Below are 18,191 nucleotides of genomic sequence, written 5' to 3' on the forward strand. Positions count from 1 at the left end.
GCCAGTCATCTCTGCTCAAAGAGATGCAGTGATGCTCTGCATTAACAAGTAACTATTCACTGCAATATTCACCGTGTGTCTGTATATTAATCTACCCTCCCATTCATGACAAATCCACATAAAAAATGTGTGATTAATTTTACTGAACTCCATATAGATTATACGTGATTAATACCACTGAACTGACAAAGTAAATTTTGGCTACGTAGGAGTATTGCAATAAATGAAGTATGGAACATGTACCCCCATATTTGGGGAAATCTCTGCAAAGAATAGACTCTTCATTATGGTTTCCTTAAGGCTTATGACAAAAAGATGCATTGATTATTTTAAAGTCTCACAGCTTTCTTGTGTTTTCAGTATTGTAAAGACAATACACAGCTCAATCAAATTCTGTATTTCTGCAAATAAGAGTTCTTGGAGAAGCAGCTATATGTACAAGAGGAATACTTTCCCAATGGACTGCTTTCCTGCCATGGACTAAATCCTGCTTTTCTTTCCCAAGATGATCAGCTTGGGATTGGAGCCCTCCCTCGGTTCCTTGCACAACCGGAGCATATTCCAGAAGCCTGAACCTCCATATCCAAATATTTGGGTCTTCCCAAATTTGGGTCTCCTGAGTTCTAGTAACTATTGCAAAGTCCCAGAGGTCAGACCTGAAGTGACTGATGTAAAATGAACCTTTCTCTCCTTGTTTGGATTTCACATTTGGGTTACCAGCCTCCTCTCACAATTCCCATTGCTCCCTGTGCTGTGATGGGGATGAATCTTGACAAATGGAGCAAAGAGTTGGCTGCAGGTCTCCAGCAGATGACTACAAATAGTCGATTTTCTTCTAAAATCATTTACTTATGTGTGTCCAACATGCAATGAAACACCTGATAAACCATAATAGCAGAAAAAAGTCAAAATTTTGTATGAGTTTTCTGTACAGTTTTTATTCAAAAAGACAGGTATATGGATCCATTGGCTCAGAGTAGAATGGGGCCCAACTTTCAGCTTGTGAGAGAAAGTCACAACTTTTAATATGATGTGAGACTTACGTTCATTTAGGCTCCCACTGTATCTTCTGTTGTGTGTTTAAGGAACATGAAGTTTGTGGGGGAATTGCAGAAGAGATGTATAATCAAAAGCACTTCAAATGCAAGGATGAGAGGGGAGAGGAGAGGGAAAGGGAAGAGGGAGAGGAGGGGAGAGAGGAGAGAGGAGAGAGGAAAGGAGAGGAGGAGTTCAGATGGGGCCTGCAAAGACCAAGTCCAACTGCCTAACCACTTCAGAACTAAGCCAGAAGTTAAAGCACATTATTAAGGGCATTACCCAAATGTCTCTGAACACAGATAAGCATGGAAAATCCACTACTCAAAGACACAGCATGGCTCAGAAGGGATGCTGGTCACTCACCAGGGGTTCCCGTGTTCCAAGAAGTATCAGTCCTGGGTGTTCCCTACCAAGCAATGATCACTATCCCCACAACATGAAGTCTCATGAACAAAGATTCAGGAGTGCTGACTGCTGTTACATCATTTTGAAACGAAAGGTGTAAGAAAACTTTAAATAGAGACATATGCTGAAAATGCTATTGATTGCTGAAGGGAGGGGAATGAGAGATGGGTCATAAAGTGCCAGTTGCTACATTTCCTGCCCCAGCTGTAAAATACTAGTTTATGAATTCTGGGTTGGTGATGGCACAGAAGGGGGTTCATTTATCTCAAGCAAAAAAATGAAGAAAATGAGTGAAATATGATTATGCGCCAAAGAACCAAGATTAAATTTTGATAGTGGCATGCTTTGCGATTTGAGTGAGCAGGAATTATTACTGCTATCTGCAGACCCTCACATGTTTTGCTCTGCTAAAAAAAAATCTTAAAAGTCTTTCCCCAAATAGACATTTCAGTGAGATTACAAGCCCTGAAGGCTTTCACACTGCAGGATGTTCTCCAATGTCATTAGAAAAGCTGCAGGTCACGTGGGCAGGTGTACATCACATCCCACTGCGGGAATGACCATCCCTGCAGGTACCAATCCTGACTATTCCCAGGGCTCCCTGCTGAGCTGATGGAGGGCAATACTCCACCACTAACTTGGTCCAATGACACTTGTTAAGTCACCACTGAGGCTATGGTAAACCACCAAGTTCAGAGACTCACAACTATATCCTGAGACATAATAGAAAACCAGTATTGCACTTTCCTCTTGAGTGTTTTCTCTTCCTTTCCCCCCTTCACCTTCTGTTTCTAAGTATTCCCCCATGGGATTGTTGCACATTTAAAAAACACACATATGGGCCATATAACTCACAGCTAGCTGGTCTTACACATCCAAAAAGACACATCAGGTCTATGGGACAGCGTTCAACAAGCAGATCTTCAAGAACACATTAGATTCGTATTGTACAGGCAGGTGCATGCTCTTAAAAATACAAAACTGCTGGGTCAGGGTAAAGAAAACATTTCTCCATGTTATTCTTCTCAGCCTCTTACATTGTCATTCTGACCCCACACACCAGAAGTTACCTCCTCCTTTCCACAGTGTTTGGGGTCAGGACACAATGCTTAGCGCTGACACTTGCCATCATTGACACTTGCCTCTACTGCTCATGTATCTTCTGACTGAAAATGACAGCTTTTTGTAGTGACATTCCAAGTCAGCAGTAAAAAAAAAACACACAAAAGTTGTTATCTGAATCAAAAGTGAGCAGGTAATCCTAATTTCTAACAGTATAATCATTTTTAAATAGTATTCATGCATTATTACCCTTTAGAAAGTATTCTGCAGCTTGCAGAATGATACTTGAGGTACCAAGATACAGATATACTCAAATGAAATGATTGAAAGACCACCCTGTGTGTGTCGCTTTGGGTAAAGCATCCTCCTCCTCCCTAAAGTATATGGTTTAATAGAAACTAAATGTCATACGCTGCCACAGTGAATATATATATAGCACCAATGCTATGAAATTTCACAGACCTTGACCTATAAAATGTAGCAGGAAGCTGGCCAGAATAACAGAGACCATGATTTTTTTTTTTTTCTTAACACTGTGTCATGATTGGCTTGTAAAGAAAAAAAGTATGGTATTGATCATTTGGTACACTGATGTCTGACAATCTCTGTTTTTCCCCTTTTTATCATCGGACTCCTCAACAGAGAATGAATGACTTCACTGTGCAGGCATAAAACAGCTTTGTGGGAGATTCCAGGATAACCACTGGAAAACAGAGGCACAGAGTCAGGAACTTTCCATCACCACCTGCTTTGAATTATTCAGTTTTTTGGTAGAGCAGGGACAAAACTTCCACATTACTTTTATGCCTCAGCCACCTCTCTTTTTATACAAGTCCTTGTAACGGGCAGGTATAAAAATTTATGTGCTGTCACCGACTGCTCTGTGCTAAAATGGGACAGCAATGGTAAAATCCCAAATAACATAAATGTCATTTTGGTATTGCTGAATGACAGAGGACTTCCTTTTTTATTAGCTTGAGAGGGAGCTTGGTTTAACAACCAATTACAACGGATAGTGCTGGCGTCAGGGGAAGAGCCCAGCACTGCTGCTACCTGAAGACTGAGGCTCCCTTGCCTTCAGGTCAGCCCTGGGGCCGTATGTGCAGGCAAAGCCTGGCTTTTTTGTCTTGTTTTCCTTTTTAACAGCTGTGGGTTACTTTCTACTTTGTTTTTAACTGTATGGTGGGTAGCAGGGAAGTTCAGCTGGCAGAATAAGAAAAAGTAGCCAACCTGATCAGAGATACGTAATTATTGTGGTGAATATCTACGAGTTGCATTAACTGCACCAATCTGGGCTACTTTGGGGGATTTCCAGAAGTATCTGCCACCTATGGTAGCTCTATTAAATGAGCTGGGCTCATGCCACAGCTAACCTACAGCATGTGCTCACTGCAGCCTTTGTGCCATGCTTTGTTCTTTACAGTGCATAAATTCATCCTCACACTGCTCTGCACTCACTCTGGTATTTCTGAATGTAGAAGGCAAATGTGCTATTTACTGCTTTATTGCTCTTTTCCTAAAGATTTTCTAGGGACACCAGTGATGCCAAACTCTATGAGCTCCAGCTGCTAGCTGAACACCACCAGCCCAGTGAGTGTCAGTGCTGTGGGCTGCTCGGTGAAAAAGCAGTTCTCCCCATGCTTTTTCCTGCACTGCCATCCCATATCAGTTTTCTGCAGCAAGGTTTGTCTCTGCGTGGCAGGTAAGGATTTGCTGCTTTTACTGAGAATAAACTGAAGTTATGTCTGGTAGCATCCTGTGGGAGAGAATTATCTTTGGAGACTGCTCATGTCAGATGGCTGAAACACCTGATTATTGTTGCTTGTATTATTGATTGCTGCGCACTGCATCGCTTCCAGATATGTGCAAGTTATTACACAGCTCAATACATCCGAAGTTAGGAGGTAAAAAACAGCAAATACAGGTGACCTGTTTTTCCCTACCTTCCTCAGAAGATTTCTGTGCTCTCCTACCTCTGCACTGACATTAATGTTTCCAGTTTTCACAGACTTAAGGAAGGGCTGCAGAGATGCACTTTGCTGTCAGTTCTTCACAATCTCAAACACATACTGGCTCTAATAGGATCTGCCCTCACTCCTTATTTTCTTCATTTAATTGGTCATTTCTGTAAAGAGACCGCTCTCTACCTGAGGATCAGTGAAGTTATTTTCCCATGGAAGCCAAGAAAGCCTAAAAACCCATCAGTGGGCTCAGCTTTGAAAGTTAGAGCTGGTTATACAGTGTGGTCCTGAGCAACTTAACCTCCAAATTAAGGAGAGTGCAACAGCTACTTCTTTTGTTCTGAGTCTTTGCTTTGAGACCTCACCTGTGGGTTCATGTAGACAGCAAACAAACCAATGTAGTGTTACATATCATCTCTGACATTATGCTGTTTGTAAAGCCATGCTTTGCACTGCACCACAAGGTCTCATGTCCGCATCTGTGTCCCAACTCCTTGCTCTTTTGCCTCCTTTTGGCCCCAGGCATCCTGTCAGATGTCTTGCTGGGAGGGCTGCCATGTGAAGACGATAGGCACAGCACAGAGGAGCTGTGCAGAGATATCACTGGGAGAAGGAAGGTGACCACGAATGACGATGTCCTCCAGTTAGTACATCCTCCAGAGAAGGAGTGAGACATGAAGCAAAGCTAAAATATTTGCAATAAATTGGCACCCTAGAACAACAATGTAACTTGCAGGACTATTAAGCAGTTAACTCACAGAAGGCCCCTGGTGACAGCAGGAGAGAGGACACCTGTACTATCTGATGCAGCAGCAACTGGTTGGAGGGAGACATGGAGCTCAGTGAGCAAGGACCAGCTGTGGAAAGTAGCCACTGGAAAATGAACTCCAAAAGCTACTGTTACAGCTGAATAAAAACACTTTGTCCTACTTCTGTCATTTGTGATGGCTACATAGAAGTCAGATGGATGCTGACTTAACAAGGAATTACCACCGAATCACCAAGGTTGGAAGCGACCTCCAAGACCATCTAGTCCAACAGCCCATCTACCATCTAACATTTCCCCATTAACCACGTCCCTTAGTACAACATCTAAATATTTACTGAGCACCTCTAGGGAGGGTGACTCAACCACTTCTCTAGGTAGTCTGCTTCAGAACTCAACCACTTTTCTGGGGAAGAAACTTTTCCTAATATCCAACGTGAACTTCCCCTGATGCAACTGGAGGCCATTTTCTCTTATTCCGTTGCTAGTTATGCAGGAGAAGAGGTTGACCCCACAATCATCTTTCAGGGTGCTACCTATATGCCTCTTCTCCAGCCTAAACAATCCCAATTCCCTCAGCTGCTCCCTTTAAGACTTGTGCTCTAGACCCCTCACAGCTTGGTTGATCGCTGGACATGCTCCAGGGCCTCAATGTCTCTCTTGTCTTTCAAAACTGAATAAAGCACTCAAAATGCACCCTCACCAGAGCTAAGCACCTGCTGTATTGCTGATACAAGACGGGATGCCATGTACAAAGGAGGAAACTGCCTGCAGACCATGAAGATGTAAAATTCAGCCCAGAATTCGGGTCTACACAAAGCTCAGAGCCCTTCTTTCCAAGTGGAAGCTCTTGGTTTTGCTTGTTGCTCTGTATGACTACAGACTAAGAGGCAGGAGATGCCTCCAGCTTACTCAAAAACTTAGAATATATGACAGATTAATGTGTAATTAACAAGGAAGGCATCCATCTACCCATGTAGCTCAATGTCACAATAACCAGCTTGTCCCTAGAATTATACAGAGGAAAAAATGACACAACTTGATAGCTGGCAAATGCTAGGAGTGTTCAGTGGACACAACCCCACTGCATGTCACAGTGGCATTAGGGACACCTGCCATGCTCATGGTCCCATAGCATCTTTCTCCTCTATCAGTTCCTTCCACCAAGTGCTCACCAAAACCAGTGCTATTTATTATGAAGATTACTTCAAGAACTGCATGCAGTTGTCATTTAAAACAAAAAAGAACTTATGCATTGACCTCAGTGGGAGTTAGGAGAAAAGTCTTAAGAAGCAGAAAGAACAAGTTACAGCTGGCCAAAGGGACTAAATCCCAACTCCTGAAACAATTCCAGACTTGTGCTGGAACCATTTCTAAACAAATCATTCAGCCAGTGTTTGAAGAAAGCTTAGCTCTGGATTTACTGCATATTGCTGGAACTGCTTAGGCAGGAAGTATTTCTTTTCAAAGGGAACTCCAAGTGAGTTTACTCAAAATATGACAATGCGTGGCACAAAAAAGAAAAAAAAAAAAAAAAAAACAACAAGACTTCTATGAAATAAACCACACAATTAGAGAGCAAATTTTTGCTGAGAAAAGGATCAGCAGACCTTTTAGAAAAATGATTGTGAATCCCAATGCTGTTACTAAAACACAACCATCACTTGCAAAATTCCTCTCTGGGATAATGATTTCCCTTTCCATTGGCACAGCAGGGAAGAGTTCACCATCTGCCCTTCATGGCTCCCAACTGCCTGCCATGGAGCACTTTGGTACCGAACCATTATAAAATGAACCGTGTTCTCTTGAGCATTTTTTGCTTTTTTTCCTCAAACAAATACCAATGTTTCACATCTTAAAGTCAACATACATTCCAAATATGTCCCTTGAATTCTCTGTCTTTTTCAGTCTAGCTCATTACCATAATTATGCTAATTAGAAGGGAATAGTCCCATTCTGTGGAAATTTGTGCTCACTCAGAAGTGGAATAAAAGAATTTTCTTCTCGTAGGAACAAGAGCTCTTCTCATAATGCAGCGATTTAATAATAAAATCCACACATAAATTCACTGCAGAGCTGGAGGGGTTGCAGAAGTAGGCATTATACATTACGGTCTAATACTCCTGAATTACAATAATCTGTCAATCACCAAATGAAGGAAAGAATCAACACTTCTTTTCCTAAACTATTAAGATCTTGGACAAAATATCCTCTGTAGTATCACTCCTTCAAATTCTAACAAAGGTCGATTGAACTCACTTGTCTTTATATTGTTGGAAGAAGCTTCCAGGGAGAAGGAGGATATTTTTTTCTCCTTTATTTTAGTGAATCCCTCTTGAGGTTTCTACTTACATTGTGGAATAAGGTGTCTGACTTAATTTGGTGTTCAGCAGTTCCCACTGACCAGCACTGAAACTGGCAGATTAAGGTCTAAGTGTGAAAAAGAACGTAACATATCAGAGAGAGTTTCTGGAGGTGAGCCCTTCAAAATGAGGCCAGTTATTGGGTCATTTTTGTCCGATGTGAATGTGCCAAAACAACTCAGAGGCACTAATTAGAGCACAATACCAGAACTGCTCAACGAAATAAAGCTCACACATTGTGGATCGAAACCTCAGCCCAAGGCCCACACCAACACCCAGCTTCCCAAAATACAGAGAGGCAGAGTAGGGCTGAGGCCATTCCTGCAGTCCCATCTATTAGCACATTTGACAGCCCCATCTCAGCAGACTGATTTACAGGCTACGAGGAGGTGCCTCCTGCACTGACCTTCTCAACAACTACTGCACCTGCACGATGCACTTGCTGCTATGGCAACATCCGGAGGCAGGATAATCATGATGTGAATCCATATTTTCTGTTGCTTCATTTACTCTCCACAACCATTGTTTCTGCTGCGTCCAAAAGCCAGGAGGTAACAGCATGGATGGAGAGGAATATTTTCACGCTCCCCAATTAATCACGCCTGAGTATGGATTCAGTTAACATTAGGCATTTAATGATGACCCTGAACTTGTAACATAATTGCCCTAGGTTACCTCTGCATATTAGGGAGATAAAATGGCAATTCAGCCCTCCTGGCACTCAATTTGCTCCCTCGGACTGCTCCATGCCAGCTGCTCTGGAGCTCCTCCAAGGGACGTATTTTCTAGATGCCTTTGGATAACTGGGGTAGACATAGAGCTCAGCGCAATAGGATTAAAACAGAAAATAAATAGGCTGCCAAGCAAAACAATAAACAGATACAAAATAAAATATACTTCCAAAATGTGTTCCCAACTATACTGGTGTAGAGTCATTTCAGGGATCATCCCAGTCATTATTGTTTTTTAATCGAGTCTCAGATTTTCAGTGAGACACAGAGTATAGGACAAATTCAATTTATTTGAACAGATAGGTAAAAAGAAATTTGCTTTAAAATAAAATTCACTGTGTTAAGAATCGATAGTCCTCTTGTTAAGAAGCTGCCTTCAAGACTAAGGAACCAGAACAGAATTTTTAAAGCTGTATTTGTCACGAAAATATATGATTTAGCTCTTTCACTATCAGAATATACTGAGAAATAATTTAAACTGTCTTCCAGACTTATCTACAGTGTGTATACGACGTTGTTAGTGTGGAGGCTCTGGGGACAGCAAAGAAATGAAAGAAATGAAAGCTCTTCTCCCAAAGAGGGAGAAACAAGTATATTGCTTCTACTGCTTTTTGAACAAATGGCAGCCAATAACTATTCACAGAGGGAAAATCGGTACAGCTAGGGTCCCTCATCTTTGTCAATGTTGGACAAAGGATGGGATCTGATCTGCAAGGTGCAGCCACTGCTAAGCTGAACTTAATGACTCATCATCATGTAACTCCTCCCTAAACTTCCAGCTCCAAGATGTTCAGCAGCAGAATCGTCACAAAGACACTAACACGCCTAACACATGGCATACACCTGTGCATGGCACACGCTATGCTGTGTGAGTGCTCACACAGGGGACCGTAGGGGAAACTGAGGCACAACACCAGGGATTGCCCCACTGTAACTCAAGAAAGCTGTGCTAAAGGAGGAGCCTCCCAAGGTGCCTCTCCAGTATATTCATGTGTTGATGCTGCAGCCAAAAAGCTACCAACGTCCCTCTCCTAAGAAACAACAGGTTCATTTAGCAGCTTTCATATGCCAACTTCGGATACACCTTTTTTTCCCCTGTGATTTGCACTACTCTGTCTCCTTTCCAGAAGATCCACTTCATGCCATGACACTTCATGCCATCTCCTTCTTCAAAACTTTTTATCAAGCATTCAGAAAAGCCTTCAGAAGAATGAGAACAGTTTACAGAGTGAAGGAACAAGCAAAGTGCTGTCAGCAACCCCAGCCCAGCAGCACTCTGCCCTGCAGGACGACGCTTCCCCGTGTAATTTACCAGAATTATCATTACAGCCATTTGTATTTGTTGAGCTGTGAAGCCACGAGAAAACATTAAGACTGTTCTCCCACTGCTTGTTGAGGCAAAAAAAAAGTCTTTTTATTTATTTATTTTTTTATAATCAAAACCCATGTGTGGGCTTTTTAAAATTTCAAATTATTTACTGAGTGGGGCTTACTGACTCATAGGGGACTTCTGCCGATGCCAAGAGATTCTCTTGGACGTCAGGAGTGCAGCATTATGTGCTTGAAATAGACAAGAATGACATGCAAAAATATACAACTGCCACCCACTCTGACTGCAAACTACAACAGAGACAGACACAGTCCCCTTTTCCAACACTTTTTGAAACAGGGAGTCTTAAAGTCACAGGAAAGTTATTTTTTTTCCTAGTGAGCATAGCTCTGTGTGGCACTTCACTATAGAAATATACCTTGTTCAGGGATGTTCATGCTTATTCCTCTTTCTTCTCCTTTCTAACATGACACCAAGCAGGAGCAAATTGGGTGACTCACAATCTGCATTCTTATTTGTTTGTCTGCTATATACAACCTTACTGCAGCTAATTTATAATAATAATAATAGTAATAGTAGTAATAGTAATAATAATTTACCAGCACCGAGATCATCTAAATATATATATATATATATATATATATATATATTTATTTATTTATTTATTTATTTATTTTTTTTTTCAGAAAAAATAGTCCCTCAGACTTGGATTTCCTCTCTCATGAACCACTTCTGGACACACTGCTGTGCCATGTGCATTTTGCAGGGGATCTTCTGGGCGCAGTTTTGCAGTGATACCAATGCCTGCTCCCTCCATCATGACAAAATGAGTAAGAGCGAGCAGCATGCCATTCTGCAGATGTAAAAGCAATGTATTCTCCAGTTTGCATCAGTGAGATCTGGCAGAGGCCTTCGGCACCTGGTTCTGCTCCATAGGGAATCTTGCAAAGCAAATAAAGAAACGAGTGGTAGAGCCAGGCTCTGAGGCAGCCAGAGGCACCCTGTGGCTCTTCATCATGGCCCAGGCAGGGCTTGGAGAGAAACTCAGGCTTTTCTTACAGTTTTGTGGCCACTTTGGCAGCTGGTGTTTGTCACTGCCTGGATATGAGTTCTCTTTCCAAAAGAAGAACCACTGTGGGATAATGACATATAATTGCTAAGCACATTTGGTTAGGGACCTAAAGTGCTCTAGAAGGAATTTCTATCTCTTAAGAGAACACAAAGAAAGCACAGAGCAAAATGCTGTGGCAAACATTTGTGTCCTTTGGCTGAGCATCCAGAACCTGCCTGCAGACCATGCTGCCCCAAGCTATGACGTTTCTGCAGGGAGTAATCATAGAAGTATAGAATCCCCAAGGTTGGAAAAGGCCTCTAAGATCATTCAGTCCGACTGTCCACCTACCTCCAATACTGCCCACTAACCCATGTCCCTAAGTAGCATATCTCTGCATTTCTTGAACACCTCCAGGGACAGCAGGGTGGGAGCTCTCCACCATTACCACTTCCTCCCCTCTCCATCCACCTTAATCCTAAACAAGACATCCTGCTGTTATTTTGGCATATTTGGCAACCTCAGGGAATATAATCTGAAAATACTCAGAGATTTAGGACAAAATATACCTTTCCTGGGCTACAGATAAAGAAAGTGGTTTCCGGGAGCTTAAATAGCTCAATGGGATGTTTTGGTGACTGCTGGAAATTTAGAACCTTATGATAAATTTGGGATATTAATAGAATATTGCCAGAAGCAATATCTTATTGACAAAACTGCTAGAAAGTTCCAAAGGTAATAAACAAGGAATTGAGATGGATTACTGGTGAAATGCTTTTGAATACATTACTCTTTGTCAGCTGTCTGATACCTTGTGAAGTCCTTATATATGTGGGTAAAATACAGTGCCCATGAGTATCCTTCTTCAATGGGGCTGTTAGTGAGAGTTACCATGGGAAGAGCGGTCAGTGATCTTGTTACTGAGGGAGCATTATTAATATAAATATTATAATTTATTATTCTAATGCATTACTTCATTCTGTATTTATTTGACACAACAAGAAATGTACAGCTTACCGTTATAGTTATGAGTAAATATCATGGATATTATCTAACAAGGTTTATAAAAAAAGAGAGCAACTGTTTTACTTTCAATTCAGCAATCTTGGCAAACGGTGCAATACACAGCATAGCTCTAGGAAATCCTCAAACAATACTCAAATTTCTTAGCATGGAGAAGGGGAAAAGCTCCTGAGAAGATGCTCCCAAGTGATGTTTGCTGCTTAATGGAACAGCTTCTAAACTATGAAATGTTTGCAGAATTTTCTCACTTTAATTAGCGCTCTGCTGGTTGTAATGTTCCTTAGAAAATCACAGTTATTCCCTAAGACTGCATCACAATGCTTATTTCCAACAATTGTAACCAAAGAGAAGCAGCAAATCCTGCAGATCAAAGTGTTGCAGGACTGACAGAGGCCCTGTATCTTCTTAAAAGAGAAAACAATGCTGAAGTATGGGTACATGTAACAAACAAAATAAATATTTAAATATATGCAAGTGGTCAACCATATCCTGCCTAAATTTAAAAAAAAAATAAAAATTACAGATGAGTTTTGAAGAAGTGGGCAGTGGATGTATTTGTAACTTAAAGATGACTTTACTTAACAAACTTGGAAAGATCTGCATGGGAGCTGAAAATCCTTTATATGTATCTTAAGCCTAGTTGGAGTTATTCTGGATAGAATTGTAATTTATGTGAAATGTGGAAGGAACATCTAAACAGGCAGACAGTTGAGGGAAAACAAACATTAAACCAGTAAAGATATAGACACAGGGAGCAAGGAGTGTTTCTGCCACAGAAAGCAAGGGAAGGAAAGGAAGGAAGAAGGAAGGAAGGACAGGAAAGGAAGGACAGGAGGGAGGCAGGGAGGACAGGAAAGGGAAGAAGGAAGTAAAGGAAGTAGAGGAAGGGAGGAAGGAAGGAAGGAAAGAAAGAAAATTGAGATTCAGCTGTGAACTGATTGACAACCTCTGTTTTCAAAGCTTGCTTATGTTTTTAGGGCCAGGATTGAAATTTGCAACAAAGGTATGGAAAGCACATATAAACTGCCTCTAGCTCAAACCCACTCCTTCAGCATTTCTCTGATCTCAACACTTCGTTTCAGATTGGTCACCTCTTTTTATGCCTCTGCAGCTCTGTAGTGCTGCAGTACAGGTGTATCAATGACATATCTATTACAAGATCATGCAGTCACTTTGTTGAAGTCCTGTTAAAGGTGCTCTTTATTTTTTTTATTTTTTTTAATCCTTCTCAATATCTATGATGGGGTAAGAAAATTTCTGTAATTTAAGATAATAATAGCTTCGCTTATTAAACAGCAGGCGAAGTATTTTTGGAGAAGAGAGAGAACGTAACATCGATAAATAGAGAAAATAGCAGGGTATAAAATTCTTAATAGTCATTAATTTGTCTCTTCCAAGACAGCTCCCCGAATGACATGTAGGTAAGTGAAAGGAAATGCATTAATTGTGATTGCCCCTTTTTGGGCATCAGCTACTGGTAGGGCTGTGCAACTGTTAGCTTTGCAGTAACTTCATGGCTACACAAAACCACACTGCACAGTACAGATCTCCCCATATGAGCCTTCAGCTCTTTCATTTCCTGCAAGTTTCCTGTCATCATCGTTTCATTATGCACCCTTCTTTTGCAGCAAAACTATATTTTATTTAAAAAGTACTTTGAAGAATAAACGCAGCCCCCACTGAATAAACAGCTCAGGTCAGTGGGTGCACAGAACTTTACAAGGATCTTGCAACGGTTTCTCATTTTCACTGTATGAACTGAACTTCACTTCGTTCTGTCATTAGAGGTAATTGTTTTGCATGCACAGCAGCTAATTTTTAATGATTCATATTTCTGCTGAATTGTATGTGTTTTCTTTCTAAAGAATTTCCTGTTAGAATAAGGCAGAGATTCCTAAGTCACTGAAAAATATTTATCTAATCATTGAATAATGCAAACAACTTATTTATGCATCTGCTTTTTAAGTTCTCATTTGGCTACTGACTTTGAGCATTATTAGTGTCTTGAGCTCACTATAAATGCTTCAGAAGGAGTTCTTTAAACTTGTAAACTATCCATGCTGTGGCTCCTGTTATCTTTGGGACTATGTTCAAATACTCGAGTTCAAGTTCCAAGAAACATCTTATCTGCCCCTACAATCACTCCAGGAATTTCAGTAGAAAACTGCCTTTCATTTTCTGAACAAACAGAAGATATTTGGCAATCAAGTTCTCTTTCAGCTGATAAATTCAGATCCTGAACTTGCTGTTGAAGAACTGCACATTCAAGTATTCACCCCCAGAGCAATCCGACACTGGCTGTACATGGCACTGGTGAGCTACACTGTCTCCTCTGTGTTGTCTGAAGTTTTCATGAAAGAGGTTCTCTGCATTAGTTCAACTGGTTCACTAACTTAACGTGAATTCCAATTCCTGTAACTCAAACTCCTGCTTATTACTTTCCATTTTGTAGTTAACAAAAGCTTGTGCCATAGTTGATGGAGGTAATATCTTTAATTGCTTAGCCATGAAATGTCAACAGCTGTTTTGGATTTTCTACAGAATCTCTTTTGGTTGGAATAACCACAGAGATGAATGCTATTAACTCAAGTTAATTTAAGTCCCTGTTTATTCTAGCACGGGTATTCTGTAGATGCTTATTCAGCAAAACAACCAGGTCTGTTCCTGATTGTGGTTCATTCTGGGTTGATCCATTAACCGTTTTGTGTCTTTCCAAGAATGCATGTTCATTAACTCAAGTTAAGTGCTATTCAATTACCTTAAGTTATAATATGTCCCTAAACACTAGTGCAAACAGAACTCCTAGAGATGTCATAGATTTCAAGGGTTAACTAAGCCATACCACATATTGTTGGTAGCTGATTCTATTTAGTTTTGAAACAACAACTTCCATTTATGCTTAAATTGTTTCTTATTAGGGCTTCTTAGAATCTCCTTTTTAGGTAATTGTAGTGATAAAATTTCTTCCTTGCAATTGCATTATGATAATTATTATTACTGCAATGGCCAGATATGTTTCCTGTGTTCATATAACCTCTTTGTTTAGGTAGAAAGGATGGCATATCTTTGACCTAATTATCTCAGAATGAAACTCTTATCATAGCAGATACTTGGTAAATTTTAGTGCTTTTTTCATTTCCAAATATATTCTAAGAGATTTTTCCACATTCTTTTCTCTAGAAATTTCAAAAGGGTACATTACCATTTAGTATGGTTTGATCTTTTAGCTTCCACTAATGGCCAAAGCTTTTCTTTTCACAAACTACAGCAATTTTGATAAACAATAGCACGGAACAGTTGACAAAGACCTCAGACAGCCATCACAGCAAGAAGCTAAAGCTTTTTAATAGCAAAGCACACCAGAGAATGAGTATGCTGCCATCCCTCCCCCACAGTTAAATGTATTTAAAAGAATGGAAGTGATCAATATCTTCAGCACTCAAAGAGAAGACAGAACTTAAGGCAATGGCCTTAGGGCACAAACTCTTAAAGATAAGAACAAATGCAAAACGAATTTTTTATTTTAGCATAATACCACACTAAATGCAAGACAAAAAAATAGTTGGAGCTAAGACTGAAGACAAAGCTGTAGCAATAAATGTTTTTTAAACTACTGAATTTCATTTGCATATATTTCTACTCAATATATCCTCCTGAACTAACAGAGCCCTTCCTGGTCACTTTCATCAGACGTGGGAAGAATAATTAAAGAACACCTAGAGTTGTTATATGGAACAAGCACTCTAAAACTTCTGAAGTGGGCTGAAGCAGCTACCTAACAGCCACCTCATGAAAAGCTCTTTGCCCCACAGGAGAATTTTAACACACTATAAACAAAGCAAACATATTGTAAACACCCATTTCCTCCTCATGTTCTTTTATCTGCACCAAGAGAGGAGATTTGCATATTTTGCAAGATTTTCTATTTAGTCCTCTGAATCAATGAAACTGTTTTTTTGTCAGCCTGCAGAGCTCCCACTGATGGTATTTGACAATCTGATAAAGACCCTGGTTTTGGTCTACTTAGTATTACTGGGAAATTGGCAGAGGTAGCATTACCAGCCCTGAATACACCTCTGCACAGTAATGGTTGCATGATTGTCACACTGCAAAATGGACCCTAGTCCTTACATTAACCGTGCTCCCCTTGCTGGATCAGTATTACACCATGAAAATGCTGCAGCTTCAGGGGTTGGAGAAGTCCTGATGTGAAGGGCTGGAGCAGGTTCATGTTTTATCCTTTCCAACTACTGCCTTCCCAGTGTCATTGAGCCTCAGTATCCCTACATGCTGGTATCATTCTCCCTATGCCTTCTCGCTGGTACAGTAGCAAATTCTGGCACTTGAGTGCCAAACATAAATTGCAAGCCAACGAGCAGCCACATCAGAGCTGTGCTGAGCTGCATGGAACACAGTTAACACTCCTGAAGCAGTCAACATGCAGTTGCAACTTGCACTGAATTTCACACAACGCTCCTGTAAGGTTCAGTTCTTGCCAACCTCTAACATCAGCAACATATCTTGCCTGTACACAGCCATTGAGTAACATGCCCACTCCTTGACATTACCTGGGGAAGCAGGTGCTAAGAGACAGCTGTTTTCTGAAAATCTTTTCAGTTTCCAGTTCTTTGAAAGAGACAGAAAACTCCAGCACTCCCTTCTGTCTGAGCCCCAAAGCCATGCAAAGCACCTCTCCCACCCCAGTACAGAAGTCACTGCCACACAGTTCTTGGGGAAAGAATTCTCAATCATTTCCCCCAAGTGAGGCACTGGGGGCTGTCCCAGCACCACAGACTCACTCACCATGTGGTTTACAGAACAATTTGCAAAACATCAGAAGCTACAGCCAAATTTACAAAATTATACAGGTGCTTTTAGCTAAAACTCAAATGTCGAGTTTATATTATCTTTCTCAAAATAATGTATTTCTTGTTGCTGTGAAAATACATTCAAAGAATACTAGAGACTTGATATTTTAAATGTGGAGGCTGCAAACAAAGTCCAAAGGATATGGAGCATGCTGGTACCCATCACCTAAAGATCAGGCCCCCACAAAAAGGCTGAGCTTGGTCAGTAAAATGACCACATACCACAATCATGAAATCTTAGAATCACAGAATTACAGAATGGCTTGTGTTAGAAGGATCTCAAAGATCATCCAGTTCCAACCCTCCTGCCATGGGCAGGGCTGCTAATCACTAAATTAGGCACCAGCTCAGGCTGCCCAGGGCCCCATCCAGCCTGGCCTTGAATACCTCCAAGGATGGGGCACCCACAGGTTCTCTGGGCAGCCTGAATCAGTGAACTGAGATGAACCAAAATAATTGATTTGAAACACTATAGAAAGAAAGAATCCACCGTGAATTCATTCATACGTCTCTTCCAGGGCTGCTCTTGCCCATGTGTTCCAATTACACAGCCTCTGTTGACACCTCATGGTACAGCTGTAGGATAATTTATTCATGAGCATTTTTGAAAACATTATACATTTCCAAACAAAGTCATGCATGCTGTTGATTCATTTCCCACAAATTAGAAAGCTTCATCTTCATCCCTGTCTCCCAGTTCTAACTTTCAGCATTTTAATTGTTTCTTCCTTCATTGCTAGATCAATATCAATCATCGTCTTCAGTTACCAGAACTCACATCTTCCTGAAAATTATGTTAAATTTAGTTTCTAATGAAAACTATTTACACTGTTTAACCACAGAAATGAAACCTCTATTACAAACAAAAAAAACTGTTAGCTGTAACAAGAAACTTTAATTTTTACCTCAATCTCCTTTTTACCATCTGCTGCCCTAGAAGACCCATCCCAGAAAACATGGAATAAAGAAACAAACAAACAATAAAAGGGATAATTGCTAACTTTACTTCACAACACAATGAACATTAGAGCAATTAAAATAGTCCCATTAACCATTACAGTGAAAATTATGTTATAAAGGAAACTAGTCCATGTATGCCAGCACATGTCAGTACTCCTTTTCTCCAGCCACCTTCCCAAACAAACAACCAGCCATCCTACAGACATAAATAAAAATGGAGCCTGACTCTTGGCATTGCCATCTTCCCAGATGGAGTAAAACAAAAAACCCTCCATCCACTAAGACAAATATCACAAACGCATTCTGTCATATAAATACGTGACTATTAACGAGTCTTATGAGGAGTGGCTGAGGGAACTGGGATTGTTTAGTCTGAAGAAGAGGCTCAGGGGAGATCGCATAGCTCTCCACAACTGCCTGAAAGGTGGCTGTGGCAAGGTGAGGGTTGGCCTCCTCTCCCACATAACGAGCAATGAGAGGCAATGGCCTCAAATTGCACCAAGGCAGTTTCACATTTGATATTAAGAAAAATTTATTCTCTGAAAGAGCAGTTGGGTTCTAGAATGGGCTGCCCAGAGAGGTGGCTGTGTCACCCTCCCTGCAGATGTTCAAGAAGTGTTTAGATGTAGTACA

General features: G+C 40.7%; 1 protein-coding gene across 3 annotated transcripts in view; it reads right to left on the bottom strand.

Annotated features, from left to right (window-relative positions):
* The window catches only part of SGCD (sarcoglycan delta), a 299,559-nt gene that overhangs the window by 71,370 nt on the left and 209,998 nt on the right, over positions 1–18,191 (bottom strand). The window lies entirely within an intron of this gene.

Source organism: Cyrtonyx montezumae, unplaced genomic scaffold, assembly GCF_038088225.1.
Source record: "Cyrtonyx montezumae isolate F1298 unplaced genomic scaffold, pur_monq_1.0 scaffold_18, whole genome shotgun sequence".
NCBI lineage: Eukaryota > Metazoa > Chordata > Aves > Galliformes > Odontophoridae > Cyrtonyx > Cyrtonyx montezumae.